The sequence below is a fragment of the Adiantum capillus-veneris genome, chromosome 8 (assembly GCF_014529385.1).
Source record: "Adiantum capillus-veneris isolate H3 chromosome 8, ASM1452938v2, whole genome shotgun sequence".
Lineage (NCBI taxonomy): Eukaryota > Viridiplantae > Streptophyta > Polypodiopsida > Polypodiales > Pteridaceae > Adiantum > Adiantum capillus-veneris.
In genome coordinates, this window is record NC_140938.1 from 89415986 (window position 1) to 89421743 (window position 5758).

Consider the following 5758-nt stretch of genomic DNA (forward strand, 5'->3'; position numbering starts at 1 on the left):
GGATCTTGACTAGCTAAAAAACTAAGCGAGTGATATGTTTGCCAAATTAAGAAAGGTGAGAGAGAGGAGAGAGAGGAAATTCTCTAGAGTGTAGAGAAGGGGGGAAGGGGGAGGAGATCTTGCAAAAATAGGTTAAACACCAAACGCGTTTCGCAATTAGCTCTTTAGTGGTGTCAATCATACAATAGAAGTAGGAGGGTTTTAACTAGGTATCCACTTGAGAGAAGAGGGGCTCCCAAGGTAGGTACATGGTTTAAAGAGGAGGAGGCCACTTTAATAGAGGGGAATTAGCTCTTTAAATGGGGTAGGAAAAGGAGGGAAAGAGGGAGGTCTAAAGAGTGTTAACTTGGGGGGTACAAAGAGAAATGGACTTGGACCAGAAATTTATGGAGTAAGAGGAGGGTGGTATGGGGGGGACTATGACCAAAATTTATGGAGTAAGAGGAGGGTGGTATGGGGGGAACTATGACAAAAAATATGGAGTAAGAGGAGGGTGGTATGGGGGGAACTACGACAAAAAATAAATGGGAGAAAAAAAAGGAGGGTAGCAGTATGGGTAGGGGTAAGGGTGGGGGGGCAGAATAGATTTAAGGAATAGAGGGGAGGTAAGGGAAAGGGGGAGTGGGGTACTTTTTGAGAGAAGATTGCCCAGATTAGGTGCATTAAGCCAACAAATGACCGGGTTGGAAATAGGAGGGAGTTCGGAGTTATTTACAAGAAGCTTAGAAAGTGGTCGGTTAATGGAGCGGGCTAGGTTGAGTTTGCGGGTGAAGGGTGAAAAGGGGATTTTGACAATGGAAGGTGGGGCATTCTTGTGGTTATCCTTAAGAAGGAGAGAGGGCCTCGATGCATAGGTTACATAAAGAAAACACGCTTTCAGAACAGGCGTCGGGTATCCTTTGGCCCTCAACCGATGGAATAAAAGTTTGCGAATTGAAATAAAGCCCTCAAGCGAGTTTTCCTTAATGATATACCTCTTGAGCTCTGATAAGATAAAGGCAATTTTCTGGTGGGTGGGGTGCCAAGATTGCCACGGGATGTAGTTGTAAGAGTTAAGAGGTTTTTGATGGCAATGCGTGTCTAAAATCCCCTTTGAGGAAAAGGAGGGCCCTTAAAAAAAGTGTATGTCCAAGATAAAAGCTTCCTGCGAAGAGATGAAGGGAGTGATCTTAATATGCTCTTGGAGAGGATGTCCATACTCAAGGAGGTGTTTTTCTAGGATGGCGGGGGGGTTGTCCCACACCCCAAAAGCGTTGTCTATGAACCTCTTAAAGTATAGGAGAGAAGGGGAAGAGACAAGTTTCCCGCCTTCTTCCAAAGAGCAAAGAAAAAGACATGCGTACACCACCACAAAATTAGATCCCATAGTGGTTCCTTTGACCTGATGCCAGAATTTTCCTTTAAAAGAGATGTAGTGATGGTTGAGAATGAGAGAGGCAAGGGAAAGAATGAAATGGACTCTGGGATAGGGAAAGAAACCTAGGATAGAGCTTTTCAGAGCGTTAAGCCCCTCCTGGATAGGAATGCTAGGGTACAAGGATTCAACATCAAAGGTAAAGAGAGTGACATTGGGGGAGAAGGGGATAGAGGCTAAGTCTAAGATGAGAGAATGAGAGTCCTTGAGGTGTTGCTTTTTAGCTAAGAGAATGGGGAAGAGTTGCACATGTACCCACTTCGAGACATTTTCTAGGATATACCCCTTGTAGGAACAAATGGGGCGGCCTACAAGGACAGGTTTATGAATTTTAGGTAGAAGGAAGAAGGGACAAGGCTTGCGAGGGGCAAGAGAAGAAGAGAGGATGAACGCTCTCTCTTTGGAAGGTAGGAGATGTAAGTTTGTAACAATGGCAAAAAGAGTGGATTGCACAAAAGGCAAAGGAGGGGTAGCGATGGGAGAGTAGGTGAGAGGGTCTAAGAGATGGCGTAGTGCCTCTTTAGTGTACCAAGATTGTGAGAGAATGACGGGGCCAAGGTTTTTGTTGGCCAGTTTAATTAAAATTTTATGATCATTTTTTAGAGAAGAGATGGCGTTCAACAAGAAGGTTTTGGGTAGGAAAGGAGAAAGATGATTAAGGAGGGGTTTTAAACGAGAGAAAGTACAATCAAAGGCAAGCTTCAAGGTGGTGGAGTGAGAGGGAGGGTTCCAAGAGGGGTTAGGGAGAGAAAAGGAAGGAGAGAGAGGGAGCAATTCTTTGAAAAAAAGTTTGAGTTGTAAGCTTCTCTCGAGGTTGGAGTATGCCCCGAAGATAGAAGAAGAAGGTGGAGGAGGGCAGGGGGAATGTAATTGAGTCCTAGGCCTAAAACTCTACGCTCCGAGGATGAGATAGTGCGATTGTCTAGGTTGTGAAAGGAGAGGTTAGTAATCTTATGCTCTAAGGTAAAAAGTGTTTGCTTACCCAAGGCTAAGGTTGGTGAGGGGGAGCCAATAGTTAGACATTTTTCTATAATTATGGCAAGAGAGGGGGAGAAAAGAGGAGTTACATGGAGGAGGGGTCCAAAGATAAGGATAGAGAGGGGTATGGGAGAAGAGCAAGTGGACCCAAGAGGAAAGGTGCTCAAAGCCTATTTCTTTCTCCTCCATTGCAAGTTTTTTGACCCTCTAGGTTTACAAGGGAGGCTATGCTATGGGTGGGGATGTGGAGGGTGAGGGAAACGGGTGGAAGAGGAAGAAGGGCCCAAGGGATAGTTAGGTGTTTTCAAAAGGGTTGGGATATAGGTGGGGTTGGGAGAGGGGGGAGGAGAAAAAAGGGGGTTCTTGGAGGAGGAGCTCAATGGTGGTTTACAAGGGGTGTAGGGGGAAGGGAGGATTCCCGGGGAGGAGGGTTTAGGTTTTTTGAAGGGTTGATGAAAACCCTCTTCATGAGAGGCTCTTGCCAAAGGGAGGGTTTTCTTATTATGGACTACACGATGGGAGTTTTTAGGGTTAGAAGGCCTCTTTGGCGGAGGTGAGAGAAGGTTCTTCATTTGAGTGGTCACCTCATGATGCACCAATTCACCAACTGTTTCTTCCTTGGGGAGAGACTCCACTTCCTCCAAAATGGCAGCTTGAGCCCTCTTCCTTGCATTATGGGCCGCCGTGTTCATTGAAGAGGCCAAGTGGGTTTGGAGGATTGCATTTTGAAGTTGAGCATCAAACTCATGTAGCGAGGAAAGCTTCCAAGCGAGGAGTTAATTGGCCCAAGTCGAGGGTTGGACTCTTGGAAAAGAGATGGAGGCAAGCTTCTTGGTGAGGTCAAGAAGCCTCTCTTCAACTATGTCACGGTAAGAGTCAAAGCTTTTTTGAAGGTTGGTGACAAGAATACCTTGGGCGTGAATGTAGGCTTGGGTGCAATCCAATTGGAATTGGATGTTAAGAGCTTCTATTTTGGCACTCAAAAGTGCTTGCGCTTGAGAGTCCTCTAGGGAGAGGCGGGGAGGCTTCATACAAAGATTAAGGGGGGCTTTTTGGTTGGCGAGAAGATTTTGCAAATGAGTGAGGTGCGAAGAGGCTTTGTGGAGCTTATGGTTAAGGGTTTTGAACTCCCTAAAGAAAGGGTAACAATTTTGTCAAATTCCAAGGGTTTGTTGACGATGGGAAGAATGGGTAGGGTATCCACAGTCGTGTTCATGGCTAGGGATGGGGCAAAGGCGAAGGAGGAGGAGTTTGCCGAGAGGGAGCCGAAGGTGGTCGGGAAAGTGAGAGGGGGGGGAGGGGCTTGAGAGAATACCGCCTTGGTTAGACTTGGAGAAGGCACTATTCCGCGATACAGAAGCCGCATTGGTGGTGCCAAAGGCTTTGGAAGAGGGGAGGGAGAGTTGATCAAGGTCTTCGAGGGGTAGGTTGGCTGTGAGGCCTCGTAGCTCCTCCGAGCCAAAAAGAGACTTCTTGGAGGAGGGTTAGGGTAGAGAAGGCGGGTATGCCAGAGGCGTGTTGGACCCAAGAGGGCGGGTTGACGAGGGCCGCCGCCAAGGTGAATCCCGGGAGAGAAACGGCCCCATTGGGAGGGCACAAGGATGTGCGGGTGCTCGCGGGGAAAAGGGTCGAAGGAGAGGTTGTAGTGGCGGCGGATTGCAAAAAAAGAGAACTCAGCCCGCTGCCGACCAATAAAGGACCAACCAAAGGGGTGGTAGGGGCAGCCTCGTTTGCCATCGTAGGCTTGGATGGGTCGTTGGGAGAAGCCGCGGCCCCCGCGATATCCATTGCTGAGGGTTGGAAGGTGCCGACCGTCGAAGAAGACATGGGAAGGGAACCCAATGTAAGCGCCACACCTAATCCGTGAAAGGGCAGTAACTTGTGTGAAAAAAACGCCGGGGTGTTTCAGAGCCACGTTCTGTCCACCACTGATTTACCGTGTCTCTGATTGCTTGACTTGTGGAGTGGTTGCCGCAACCGCCAATGCTAGACAGAGTCCCCGGTAGCTGGAATGGTGGAGGGTTTGTCGTAGCCGCAAGTGAGGAGACTGTCGTAGCTGTAGGCTAGAGGCGGGCACTGTAGCTGCGGTGAAGTCTTCTGCTTAGGAGATTATGAAGAAGCCGCCTAGCCGAGCCTCAGAATACTCGCAGTAGCTGCTTGGCCGCGTTTCAGAGTCGCCATGGTGTTTCAGAGCTGTTGAGTGTGAAGGCCGTCGTGTCGTTAAAAAGCCGTCGGGTAAGAAGGTGCCACCCCATCTCCCGGTGCCCTGCAGCTCTGTGACTTCGTGCTGAGAACAGAATCATTCGGAGTCAATAGGGCCTGTTGGCCGGTTCCAAATGCAAAAACCCGGGGGATGTTGCAGGGGTGTGTTTCCGGGAGAACCTCTGGAGCAAAAAGCAACGGGTTGGGAGGTGTTCTTTGGAGATGAAACCTGTGGGCTGGGGGGTGTTCTACACAGGGAGGTGCCACTCGCAGCAATGACAGTAGGGCTGTTAGTGATGGAAAGCTAGGTGCAGTGGGAACGAGGACGCAAGCGGCAACATGCATCACAGTAGGCCGCTGCAGCTTGCGCGCAGGTGTTTTGCGTCTGTTGCCTGCTTCGTGCGCTGTGTGTGTAGAGTGTAATGCAGAGAGGAAGCGCGTGTAGCAAAAAAACAGCCGAGAGCTCGGGGCTCCTAAGGGGAAGAGGAGCAGAGTTCGCGTCGAGTTGGGTAGGACTGGGGCAAATGCAGAGGTACACACACACACACACACACACACACACACACACACATGTAAACATTAAGTCTACAAAGATGTAAGAATAGTGAGAGATGTAGAGATGGATGTGGTGATCGGATTTTGCACATAGAGAATAGGTTTGAGAAGGAGATAGGAGAGTTACACAACTAATGGTATAAATTTAGCCCCCAAGTGCATTGAACACTCTACATTTTGGGTATTTGGTATTTCCTAACAAGTAAAATTAGTGCCAAAACTCATACTATGTACTGGTGCGCCCTGGCTCCATCTGAGCAGGGCTTTATGTAATCCTTTTTGAGGGATTTCTATATACTACTCACTATTGTGAGTTTTGAAAAAAAAGTGCCAAAACTAAAGGCCGTTCTTTCTACATAAAGTTTGCATGAAACCTTATTGGTTGGTTTCCACCTGATTGGAAATTATCTCTAGCCTTGACTAGACAAAAGCATTTTGCATGTGTCGGATTTATTGAACAAAAATAAAAGACTTATGATTTCTAATAATTGAATGGAGATTCTTGACTTTGCAACCACCTTCTCAACTTCCACCATTTCAATCTACATAAACATCAATCTCAGAATTAGCTAACCACTAATTTAGTCAAGAAAGCATCAAAGTAGTTAG